Genomic DNA, 13,727 nt, shown 5'->3' on the forward strand with positions numbered 1-13,727 from the left:
ATAAATGAGCTGCTTCACATTCCTGATGTGCTCGCAGGCTCTTATGATTGATGTTGTTATGATGATTTTAAGTAATAGGGGAGTCAGGAGCATCAGGTTTAAACAACCGAATACCAGTTTATAAAGCAGTCCTGACTACATTAATGCTGAAACCCCATATCTGTTTGTCTGTCGCTCGGTCCCTCGCTCTCTCCGCCAGCTGTTCCGACGGATGAGAAAGTGACGTATTTCTTTTCTTTTTAAAAGATGCTGTGAACCTACCACATGATTTAAAAACTGGCACGGAAATTGTAAACAGCCGATCTTGTGCCAATCTCCAAGGCGATTGTTGATGTTAAACCCGGGCCCATTCCCTTAGGTTGAAAGCCAATGATGTTTCCACAGCTGCCTTGGTGGGGAGCAGTGGGAATGGTATTCTCAAGTCCGGCTCCGATACCAAGCTGGAAACCTCTTTTTTTTTAATGCATATAAATATATATGGTGCAGGGCGCACGATAATCGGAGGGCAGACGCTGACAGTTGGAGGGCAGCACCTTAGGGAGAAGAGGGAACAAAATTATAGCGACAAAGAAGTAATCTTGCTGAGGCTGATAGCCAGCAAGACCCAGGTTGAAAAAAACAAATGGCCTTCCCTCATTCATGCCTTAGCACATTCCTGGCATCTTTACTTTGGGGTTGCCCCTGGCTGGTGTGTGTTGGGAGCCGATGGTCAATATAAGAGCAGCTTAACTTACCGTGCTAACTCTGGGGGGCACCGCTATATTATAAGGGTCTTTTAGATCACTCGAGCACCATTGACTGCCAACATGTGGGCTTCACACAGTTGGCAGCGATCTAGGGTGTAAATTATGTTACAACAGTGACTACACTTCAAAAGAACTTCATTGTCTGTAAAGCGCTCTAGGGCTTTCTGAGGTTGTGAAAGACGCTATACAAATGCAAGTTCTTTCTTTCTTTCTAAATCACGTGGCCCACCATAATTCGATGGTAGTGAAAGCTCCATTTTCTTCCACGGGTCTCCTAATCCACCATCAGATCGAGGAATTCAACGCACCCAATTGGGTTTGCGGCAGACCATCTGTAAACATGAAATGTAAAAATTGGAGGGAAACGCAAGGGAGGCCTAGGACTTAGACCTTCTGATAAAACCTATGAGCATGGCAGTTGCCTCTGGACACACAGGCCCCGTTTCCCCTCTCCCCTGAACATTTAACATCACAGTGTTGTCTCTAATGACAGACTCATCATTAGAGGCAGCAGAATCTGTTCAGGAAGTGGAGACAAAGTAGAGTCTCCAACTCTGGTGGGACGTATTCCTGGAGATTTCATCAGAGGGCCTCTTGTTTCCAACTGTCCCACCCAAACAGCCTTTTTGTCCCCATCTCCAACATTTTTATAACTAATAAACGAAAATGTTCAAAGAAAGTGAAAAAACACACAATTATCTTCAATGCCCCTATGATTTTTCTCCCCAGTTGCTTGCAGCAATGTCCAGGAGATTACAATTGGTTTCACGATCACTGAGCGAGGGATCATCAAAATCAGCCAGGGTCACCGTTCGATTTGATCACTATTCTCTATTCTGTATTCTGTTCTCCTGAGAGGATATTGGGTGAGGACAGGGTTGGGCTTGGTTTTGATGCCATCCCCAGTTGAATAGCCCTGCCAAACTTCATGAACTTGGAGGTATCAGAAGTGCTGGTGCTGTTGCCAGTGGGGACCGTACGTTAGAATGAGAGAGGGAAGGGGGGAGAAACAATAGAGAAGAAATGGATCACAATCGGAAAATTGTCCTAGGAACTGGGACCTGTGGAAAGAAGGATTATATAATATTCGGTTGTCCTGTACTCATTTACAGGGGGTGAAGATTGGACCTGGGCGGGGAGACAAAGCAGGCAGAATCGTTTGTGCTGTCAGTTATAGGACATGTCCGATATTCAACTCTATCGAAGTCAATGCAGCTGAATATTGGATGGGGTGGGGGGAGGGGTATATCGGAAGCCCAATGTGATTCTGCCTGTTTCCAGTCCCCGCCCATGTTCAATTTCACCCCCATACACTTAATAGTAGAAGAGGAACTTACTTGTTCTTTGCGTATTTGAAGAATTCTGCCCTAATTGTAGACACCCAGGAATCCAGTAAAACCTACTGGTCGCCAACCCATCACCTAGCCAACAAAAACATGCTTACCTGCAGCCTCAGCTCAGCTCGTTATCTCCGTGTTTCTTCCCCTCGTGGCTGTCAGCTGCCTACAGCTGCAGAATGATCCGGTTTCTGTGCGGGTTCACAATGAATTCCTAAACTGTAAAGCGGACGGGAGAACAGAAACTTGTTCTTCCACCTGATGTGCAGCCGTGAGTTACAGGACTTTCATCGTGCAAAGAATCTGCAGCACAGAAACCGGCCGTTCGGCCCAACTGGTCTATGCCGGTGTTTATACTCCACACGCGCCTCCTCCCACTCTAATTACCTCTTCCCACCCTGCCCCCGTATCCCTCTATTCCCTTCTCCCTCATGTGTGCATCAAGCCTCCCCTTAAATGCATCAATGCTCTCTACTTCAATCACTCCATGTGGCAGCGAGTTCCACATTCCCACCACTCTGTGTGAAGAAATTCCTCTTAAGTTCCTTATCTGATCTGTATATTTATGCCCCCTTGTTCTGGATTCACTCATAAAATTATCAACAAAAAAATGTAATCAGAACTCAAATGATTCTGTCTCCCTGCACCTATCCTGACAAAGTCTTCTGTTCCCTACCTCTTTATCCCGTTCCCCGCTCGCACTCATTTACTGTCTCTCTGTACATTCTGTGCCTGTCTATCCCATTCCCTGTCTCTCTAACCTCTTTCCTACCTTTTTCTCTCGTTCCCTCTCTCACCTTCACTGCCTCTCCACCCTATTCCAGTTTTTCTCTCATTCCCTACCTCTACATTCCATTCCCTGCTTCTATTCCATTCCGTGCCTCTCTATACTATTCCCTACCTCTAAGTTATTCCATTCTCTACCCCCTTCTCATTCCCTCTCTCTCCTTCAATGCCTCCATCCCATACCTCTCTATCCTATTCCCTGGCTCTATCCAATTCCGTGTCTCTCTATCCCATTTTCTCGCTCTTTCTCTCTCTCTCTCTCTCTCTCTCGCTCTCTCATTCTCTGTCTCTCTATTCCATTCCCTACCTCTGTCTCCCATTTTTCCTGTCAGTACCTGATTCTCTCTCCTGTTCCCTTTGTTCATCTCTCACTTTCTTCCTCTAACTAAAAGCTACACACCTGAAATGTCAGAAGTTGCCTTTTTCTTTACAGATGCTGGCTCACCTGCTGTATATATCCATAATTTTCTGTTTTTATTTTAATCTTCTGACCCTTTCCCTGTCCCTATTTCTCTCCCCTTCTCTCTCTCTCTCTCTCTCGTCCCTCTTTCTCCTCTCTCCTCTTGTTTCCTGCTCCAGTCTCTGGCATGAGCTTACTGGCTTAAGAACTTGGACTAGTGCCATTAAGTAGACACGGGGGAGGGAGTGAGCTGATCAATGAGGGTTGTGACATTGTGACACATGTCACATCATATTGTGATGGATTCACCTATTATTTTGGTGCCAGCACAGCTAAAATCTACACTAGACATTTACTTGGTTCAATCCTGGTGGTGGTGAAGCTGAATTACAGTGATATCTAGCTGCTTCATGTTAGAAAGATTAGAATCATAGAGATTTACAGCACAGAAGGAGGCCATTCGGCCCATCGTGTCTGTGCCGGCCAAAAAAGAGCTATCCAGCCTAATCCCACTTTCCAGCTCTTGGTCTGTAGCTGTGTAGGCTGCGGCACTTCAAGTGCATATCCAAGAACGTTTTAAATGTGATGAGGGTTTCTGCCTCTACCACCCTTTTAGGCAGTGAGTTCCAGACCCCCACCACTCTCTGGGTGAAAAAAAATTCTCCTCAACTCTCCTTTAGTCCTTCTATCAATTACTTTAAAATTAATGTACATCAAGATCTTAATTTCCTTCTATCCCCATCTTATGATCTCAAGAGCTTGTGACCATATATTCCATAACCTTAATATTAATTGAGGTCACTTTTTGGGCTATTTTTAATCTGAATGCTAATAAACCTCTACATAACACCTTCCTTGCTCAACAAGGACAGATATCTTTATTGTATTGATCTCTTACTAGGTCAACTCGATACAAAGCTAATGACAATTTATTATTTAAAAATTCTGAAAATGCAAGGAGCCATAATCTTCACTAAGTGCACAGCTACAAATTTAAAAGGCACAACTACTAATGTAGGTAGTTTATGGATTAATTTTATGACAATTAATGCATTAACCTCCATTCATATTAAAACTTGCTGAAATACTGTACTATTTCTGTGCCAACTTATGCCATTATGGGTGTTTATTTGACACAAAAAGTATAGTATAACCCAGAGACAATGGGGTCATTTTGACTTTGTGCGATAGTGTTAAAACGGGTGATAGTGAGTTGGCAGTCTGTTTTCCATTGACTTCAATAGAAATTAAAATCGGGGGAGATGTAAAACGAGCAGCCAATTCACTATCACCTGTTTTACACCATTGCGCAAAGTCAAAATGACCCCCATTATGAGCTTGTTTGTTTCCTGGTTTGATTATTTTCCTTCTCCTAACCCAGAGGTTCTGCAACTAATTGTAGCTCCTCTGTCTCCACCCTGGATTTGATCAGCATTGTATAGTTTTGAAGCGTTTAAGAGAGTTGTCCTGAATACAATGTATACCTTTTACGGCCAAATTACTCACACGATCTGAGATATTTAATCACGTATTAAATAAGGGAGATGCAATAAGAACATTTTATAAATCAGACCTCAGCTAAAGTGTTCAATTCTGGGCACCACACCTTAGGAAGGATGTCAAGGCCTTGGAGAGGGTGCAGAGGAGATGTACTCGAATTACACCCAGATGAGGGACTTCAGTTATGTGGAGAGACGGGAGAAGCTGGGATTGTTCTCCTTAGAGCAGAGAAAATCAAGGGGTTTTCAAAATTATGAGGGGTTTTGATAGATTTAATAAGGAAAAACTGTTTCCACTGGCAGGAAGGGTCGGTAACACAGATTTAAGATAATTGGCAAAAGAACCAGAGGGGAGATGAGGAGAAATTCTTTTGTGCAGCGAGTTGTTATGATCTGGAATGCGCTACCTGAAGGGTGGTGGAGGCAGATTCAATAATAACTATCAAAAGGGAAGTGGATAAATACTTGGAAAGGAAAAGAAATTGCAGGGCTACAGGGGAAAGAGCGGAGAGTGGGACTAATTGGAGAGCTCTTTCAAAGAGCCAGCACGGGCACGATGGGCCGAATGGCTTCCTTCTATGCTGTGATATGATTCACGATGCTATTTGATTCTAGATCACCCATGCTGCAGAGATGAGTGATGTGTGTAAGTAGCACGTTACAATGTGCAGTATTGATGCATGTGCAGGACAGCCATTTATCTTGCAGGTGAAACCATGCTGTTTAAGATGGATGCTTATCTGACACATGTACTGGTCTGTGGAATCAGTATCCATCCTTCACAGAGCTCCTGGTCCATGCAGGACCAGCTGTCTCGCACACAGTTCCAAAAGTCCTTCAATGCGTAAAGTGGACATTTCACAAGATATTCAAATGAGGAAAATCTATTCTAACTCATCCATCCAGTCTCCCCCCTCCCTCACCCACCACACCATCCCACTGTCTCTTATACGACTCCAAGTATTTCACCTCCACTACCCTACCCAGATTACATTTCATGTGGTGATCACTCTTTGTGTGAAGAAGAACTGCCTGATATCAGTCCTAAATTTGGATTTCATCAGTTTAAACGTGTGCTTCCCTAGTTCTACCATCGTGGCACACCTTGTTCCTCACACCCGCGGATAAACATTCAGAATTTATATATGACATCTCAATTTAGATTCACAGGCAATAAACCTCTGGTATATAGCAGGTGAGCGACTAGGAGCTGCGGAGGAGCAAAGGGATTTGGGTGTCCGTGTAAACAAATCACTAAAAGCTACTGCACAGGTACAAAAAGTAATCAAAAAGGCTAATGGAATGTTGACCTTTATCTCAAAGGGATTGGAATACAAGAGTGAGGAAGTGATGCTTCAACCGCACTATGCCAAGGCAGGTTTCCTGCCCTCAATGGCCGCTGTTACTTCCGTGCGGGGTTACCAACCCTCCCGGATTGTCCTGGAGTCTCCACGAATTGAAGATTAATCTCCAGGATACTGCTGTGAGCAACCAGGGAGAAAAATCAAAGGGGCATTAAAAAAATGTTTATTTTTTCATTTCCTTTGAACGTTTTTGTTTATTAGTTATAAAATTATTGGAGGTAGGAAAAAAATGGCTGTTTGATTGGATGGTTCTTGACTGTCAATCAGATAATGAAGAGTTTGTGCGCTTTCCAATTGGCCGTGGGGAGGTGATGCACTGTGAATGATGGACATGTCAGGCGACCAATGGCGGGAGTGTGGGGGCGGGGTGATTGGAGACCCGGGGGGATCGGGGGGTGCGGGGGGTGGGGGGGGTGCGGGGGGTGGGGGGGGTGGGGGGGGGGAGGGTTGTGTGATGAAACCTCCAAGAATACGTCCAACCAGATTTGGCGACCCTACTTCCGATTCAGATGACCCGGTGGCTCTGGACTATCGCCGGGAGCCCACCACCAACATTCCAATTAGCCTGACCCTGGGGGCCAGAGTGCAGCACACTGGCTGATGGACGTCCCAACCTGATGTACTTCCAGCTCAGCAGGAACCCTGCCATAGAGGAAGGCCGAAGCCTGGGTGTCGGGTAGGGAATATGTTCCCTCTCTCAGTGCTACCTTCCCTCGCTTTGATGAGCAACCAAATTCACTGGGAGACAAACATGTCAATCTCTTTGCAGGTTGCTGCCACTTTGCAAGAAACAAGTAATTACTTTCAAGTTTTTACTGTTCATAAACGTTCAGAACCTGACCCATCTCTGTACCAAGGTAAGTCAGCTTGTTGTCGGCACTTGAGAGCTTAAGTTGTTCGCAAAAGAAATCTACAGATATTGTTTTTGCTACAAGGAATTTATAGTGCAATAAAACACGGGTGCAGATCTAACAGCTCAATTACATTGCAGTTAAAACTGCCAATATAGTAACTGGTTTATGACAGCAGCAAGACATGTACAATGCAATAAAAACAAATAATATAAGCACACTCACCAAGACATGAATAAATGCAGATCTATAAACAGCATTACAGTGTTGCTAAAGTTACTGCAATGCTTCATAACGGAATAAACATGTAACCTACAACCATCAAGCATTTAAAACTTGGCACCACCTAATCACTAGCTCTTGATTTACTTCCTCTTCTCTCTTACTCTTTTTAATCTTGGCGATGTCCTGGATTGTCCTAGGTTGTAGGCTTTCACCAAGGCTTCAATTTTTTTAAAAAAAGGTCAATGAGGTTTGGATCTGAATCAGTGATAACATTTGCTGCCCTGGATCCAGGAGCAGCCAGATATATCTCGGTCAGGCCCAGCCTACTTTGGTTCTCCATTTTATCGTCAATACTGAGTGGATTAACAGTCAATGCGCACATGGTCAATGTGATCTCCTGGACTGGTTTCAATCTCTTGAGGGAGTCGGAAAGGAATTTTCCAGAGTTCCTTTTTGCCCTTATCGGCCCTGGGGTTTTTTTCTCTCTGGTTTTTTTTTGTCTCTCCCAGGAGATTACATGGCTGCGAAGTGTGGGGAGGAGGTGGGGCGGGGGCTGTGAAGCGGGGGGTGGGGGTTGCTGGTATCGGAGATGTCTAGTCATGATACTCCAGGCATCATGAGTGTGGGGCAGGCTTGGTGGACCAGCTGCTGTTTTCCTGCCTATCATTTCTGGCTCCTTTGTCCCATCTCCCAGACTCATGGACCCACAAAACAGTTCATGGCCACAGTGAACATAACTAATTTGAGACTTTGTTGGCGATGCATTTGGGTTCGGTCATGGAGCAAGGGGAGGGGGAAGGGTTAAGTGTGGCTCCACATTCAACATGTTCGTGAAGTTAATATTTCTGGCAAAGAACAGATTCACGACTTCACTGGAAATATTGACCAGAGGAAATGATGATAAGTGCAAAACAGGGCCATGAAAGAAAGTTTCCATAAGTCGCATATAATGCATGAAACAGGAATCTGCAGACACTAAACCCATTCACCCAACGTCCTTCATTGCTGCCCAATGTTACACTGCCATATAATCATCGCATGGAATATTTGAAAGCCATAATTATAAACACTAATGCCTTGTCAAGTTGATAGCTTTTAATTGATGAATTGCTTTTTATTGAAAGTTTAATTGAAATCCTGTAAGTAGGACCTAAACTGGAAGAAGCTGCAATATTAATTAAGCTTCAACGATCTTGATCGTTTACATCAATAATTGTCCATCACCATTCCCTTGCTCTGTCCTTAAGCAATTGTTGCTCGGCTGTTAAGTAATGCGAGGCTGACAGAAATTGCTTCTTTCTACTACTTCCTTGCAGACAATCATCCTGACACCCGTGTTATTTAGTGCTAGCAGGGCCAGAAGCAGTGGCCCATTAAAATAAAGACATTTTTATGAGAATTTTTAACACCAGTGAAAATTTCTTAAATGCATTTGTGACGTGTTAAATATTTCGTTGGGATCTTCCCTGGTGGCTTAGTTGGCAAGCCTACTGCTCACTGAGTCAGGAAAGAACCAGGCTCGGTCCGCGGCCCTGTGCTGAGTTAGTGGTTTGGTGCCAGAGCTAAGGAAGTGAAAGGTTAGCCAGGGTACTCACTCCTGGTTGCTATCCAGTGACTCCTGCTGAAAAATGTAGAGGTGTTGATACCAGATAAAGGCAGGATCAAGCTTGGCTTTGATGTCCTCCATCGTCTTATAGCCTGCTGGCGCTCACTGTCCTGGAAGCTAGGTCACTATGGCAACCAATGTCTATTAAATGAAACCTGAGCAAGAATCAGTCCCTTCAGGAGAGATGGGGAGAGAAACATTCTCTATTGCTGTAAGGAAATTTGTTTCTATTTTTGGAGGGAAGTTTGCTAAATACAGATAAACAGTGTTACAGGCCATGATTTTAGCCCGGAGCCAGGAATGGGGCGTGGGGGTGGAATTCCTGATGGGGAACCCAGAAGTATGGGTTTCCCGGACAACCTTACGATTTTGATGTAAAGACGTTGTTTCTTTTTTTTACCAGTTTCCCACCTGACAGGCCGGCCTGATTGACAGGCTGGCTCTCAGTCGGACGGGAAAAGAGGAAGGAAGAGGACGTGATCAGGTAAGTGTTAGATGTGGGGGGGGGGGGGGTCAGAAGGGGGGTCACCGGGGGGGTCAGTCATCAGGGGGCTGTCCGTCATCGGGGGGGGGGGTCAGTCATTGGGGAGGTTGGGGTCGGGGGTCATCGTGGGGTTGGAGATCGTGGGGGGGATCAGATATCATAGAGGATGGTCGGAGATCATGGGGGGGTAGGCTTGTTGGGCCTGGGGGAAGCACTGCTGCTCCTCTGGGCCCACAAGCTGTGCTATAAAGGCACTTACCTGCAGTTTCAGGCCTTCTCGCCTCCTCTCACATGGAGCGAAGGAGAAGGCCAGGGAATCCCGGCCCCCAGGGGCTAAAATCAAAAAAGCTTTGAAAATGGAGTCCCGCAGCCTCCTTAAAAACTTTTAATCACCAACCCGCCTCCTGAGAGCGGGTTGGTTGCCCGTTGCCAGGAAAACCAGAAATGGGCGGGTTGGAGGCGTGTTGGGGGCAAGTTTTAGATTTTTGCAATTGTCACTGCCCCCCCGCCCGGCCCCCAACCCACCCGTTTTTCCAGGCTAAAATCATGCCCATTGTGACAAGACATGGGAATTCCCCTTCATGGCTCATCCCAAAATAAAACCTGCAGAAACAAAAACGCAGTGACAGGAGTTTGGGCAAGCATGAAATCCATGCTGATTAATGCACGTTTCTCCAAGTGCATAGTAATTTCATCCCGTATTCTAGACTCCACTATATCTGACAATTGAATTAAGACTTATTGGCCTATAATTTCCTGTTTTAATCTGTTATTCCTTTTTTTTGATGAGGGGAGTCACAATTACCACCTCCAGTCCTCTAGTACAATCTTCCTATCCCCTCAATTTGGAAAATTATAGTCAGAACCTCTGCCATTTTGTCTCTAGCTTCCCTCAGACTTTTTGGATATAAGCTATTAGGCCCTTATAATTTGTCTACTTTAAGTATGTAATTTCTTCCGTATCATTCTCCTTTCAATAGTAACCTCCTCTGACAGTTCTACGCCCATTTTAAAATGCCAATAACCACCTTTTCTGAGAAAATTGAGGCAAAGTACCAATTTAATATCTCTGCCATTCCTTCTTCATCTCTTAGCGGCCCTACCTCTACCTTGTCTTTCATCTCAAAACAACAACTCACATTTAACGTAGGAAAATGTCCCAAGGCGCTTCACAGAAGTGTAATCAGACAAAAATTGACATCGAGCTGAAGAAGGAGATATTGAGAGAGGTCACTAAATCAAACAGCTAGGTTTTAAGGAGGGTTTTAAAGTAGGAGAGAGAGGTGGAGAGGCGGAAAGGTTTAAGGAGAGAATTCCAGAGCTTCAGGCCTAGACGGCTGAAGGCATAGCCGCCACTGGTGGGACAAAGGGAGTGTGGGCTGCGAAGGAGGCCAGAATTGGAGGAACGCAGAGTTCTGTCTCATCACTAATGTGCTTACAAAAATCATCTTACTGCCCTGATACATTTTTTTTTTGCCAATTTTCATGTCCGATCTACAAAACAGGTTGCTTCTCTCCCTAATTGTGGAATCCCCACTATTACTATTTGCTTGTTCTCATGTATTGTAAGCAAATCCAGATTATCCTTCATTATGCATGCATCACACATCTGGAGCCTGGCACTTGATCATGCCAGTTCTATACTTCAAATGCTGCTTTACTCTGTAATTAATTAATTAGAACCAATTCTCACCTACCTGCCTGCTGTTGTAGATTCATATACCCACACTGTCTCAGTGCCAAACTCTCTCTACTTACTATGCTGCTTTCCCATTGCATTGGTTTCCAACAGAGACAGCAACAAGAGAAAGCATGTCAGAGCCACATATACAGAGACAGAAGAGTGAAAGACAATAAGAAAGACAGAGAAAGGGAGACTGAAGCTGATTAGAGAGCGGGAAACAAGCAGAGAGGCAGTTATAGCAAGAGAAATACTTTCCATTTGTCAGTGAGCGACACTGATGAAGCGAAATCAACTAGTGCAGAATAAATATACATATGTATTTGCAAGAGTTGGATGGGAGATTGTACATAGTGGATCAAACAATCCTTTTGTGAACTATTTATGTTATAGTATAAGTCTTGCATCGAACATGCGCTTCCTATACATGTGACACATACTTCCTGTAACATTCTCCTTGACACACTTTGCTGACAATACGTCTCTGAGCAGTGCTAATCCTAGTCATAAATTAAGATTATAAAATGTCAGTACTCGCAGAATCATGGAAATTTCAGCTTGGGAGGTATCTTATCAAGCCTGTACTGGTGCTAGCTCCACACTGGAGCTCTCCAATCGAATTATTCAAAAGTACTCTAATATTGGAACTGAATCCAGAATCCATCACATTAATTTAATACAGTGTAAGAACATAAGAAATAGGAGCAGGAGTAGGCCATACGGCCCCTCGAGCCTGCTCCACCATTCAATAAGATCATAGCTGAACTTTGACCTCAACTCCACTTTCTTGCCCGATCCCCATATCCCTTGATTCCCTTAGAGTCCAAAAATCTATTGATCTCAGCCTTGAATATACTCAACAACTGAGCATCCACAACACTCTGCAGTAGAGAATTACAAAGATTCACAACCCTATAAGTGAAGAAATTTCTCCTCATCTCAGTCCTAAATGGCCGGCCCCTTATCTTGAGACTATGCATCCTAGTTCTAGACTCTCCAGCCAGGGGAAACAGCCTATCAATATCTACCCTTTCAAGCCCTCTCATTCTTCTAAACTCCAGAGAGTATGGGCTCATTCTACTCAATCTCTCCTCATAGGACAACCCTCTCATCTCAGGAATCAATCTAGTGAATCTTCGTTGCACCCCCTGTAGGGCAAGTATATCCTTCCTTAGGTAAGGAGACCAAAACTGTACGCAGTACTCCAGGTGAGGTCTCACCAAAGCCCTGTACAATTGCAGCAAGACTTCCTTACTCTTGTACTCCATCCCCTTTGCAATAAAGGCCAACATACCATTTGCCTTCCTAATTGCTTGCTGTACCTGCATGTTAACTTTCTGTGTTTTGTACACAAGGACACCCAAATCCCTCTAAACACCAACATTTAATAGTTTTTTACCATTTAAAAAATATTCTGTTTATCTATTCTTCCAACCAAAGTGAATAACCTCACATTTCCCTACATTATACTGCACCTTGCCACCTTCTTGCCCACTCACTTAACCTCTATATCCCTTTGCAGATTCTTTGGCCCCTATATTAGCGGGGAGGCGGGATGGCAGCGGGTGGGGGGGGGGGGGCAATTGGGCACGTGGCAAACCCGTATGAACCAAACTTACCGTTTCCGACGCGATCGCACGTTAATTGATAGTGATTAACGTCCTCTCTGGGTTTCGCGCCCGGCAGCTAGCCTGATTGACAGGCTGGCTGCCGTCAGGAGCTGCAACGCGAGGTGGGGGGGGACAGGAAAGAGAGAGAGCCAGACGTCATCCGGCGCTGGACTGGAAGACCGGGGGTGGGGGGCGGGGGGGAGAGGGGAAGATCAGGGGGGAGAGGGGAAGATCAGGAGGGACGAGAGACATCGGACATCGGAGCAGGTTTCAAAGTTAGGTGCATTTAATGTTTTCACTACATTGCATAGTTTTTCATTTAATTTATTTTGTTTCTTTTTCCTGATCCGGCCCTTCACGCTTGGTTTCACCAGGCATGAATCAGAAGCGGTGGGCAAGCCGCCCAGGTAAGTTAAAAATCTTTCTAATCCCTTCATCTGTCACAGGTAAAGTGCCTTGAGTACCTCAACGAGGTACATTTGGCTCTTTAACTGTCGTCCCGTCGGCTTTAATTGCCAGCGGGACTTCCGTTTTCGGGTCGTCCACGCACACACAGGTGGATCCCTGGGAAACTCAGAAGCCGGCGAATTGGAGCCGGCTTTCGAACCCGAATGGGGTTTGCGCGATTTTCGGAGCCCCCCTGCTCCTAACGCACCTGCATTTTCCTCCTAAAATCACCCCCTTTGTGTCCTCCTCACAGCTTACTTTCCCACCTAGTTTGCATCATCAGCAAACTTGGATACATTACACTCGGTCCCCTCATCTAAGTCATTAATATAGATTGTAAACAGCCGAGGCCCAAGCACTGATCCTTGCGGCACCCCACTAGTTACAGCCTGCCAACCTGTAAATGACCCATTTATTCCTACTCTCTGTTTTCTGTCTGTTAACCAATCCTCTCTCCATGCTAATGTATTATCCCCAACCCCATGAACCCTTATCTTGTATAACAACCTTTTGTGTGACACCTTATCGAATGCCTTTTGAAAATCCAAATATACTACATCCAATGGTTCCCCTTTATCTACCCTGCTAGTTACATCCTCAAAAAATTCTAATAGATTTGTCAAACACGATTTCCCTTTCATAAAACCATGTTGACTCTACCTAATCATATTATGATTTTCTAAGTGCCCTG

This window comes from Heptranchias perlo, chromosome 34, assembly GCF_035084215.1.
Source record: "Heptranchias perlo isolate sHepPer1 chromosome 34, sHepPer1.hap1, whole genome shotgun sequence".
Taxonomy (NCBI): Eukaryota; Metazoa; Chordata; class Chondrichthyes; order Hexanchiformes; family Hexanchidae; genus Heptranchias; species Heptranchias perlo.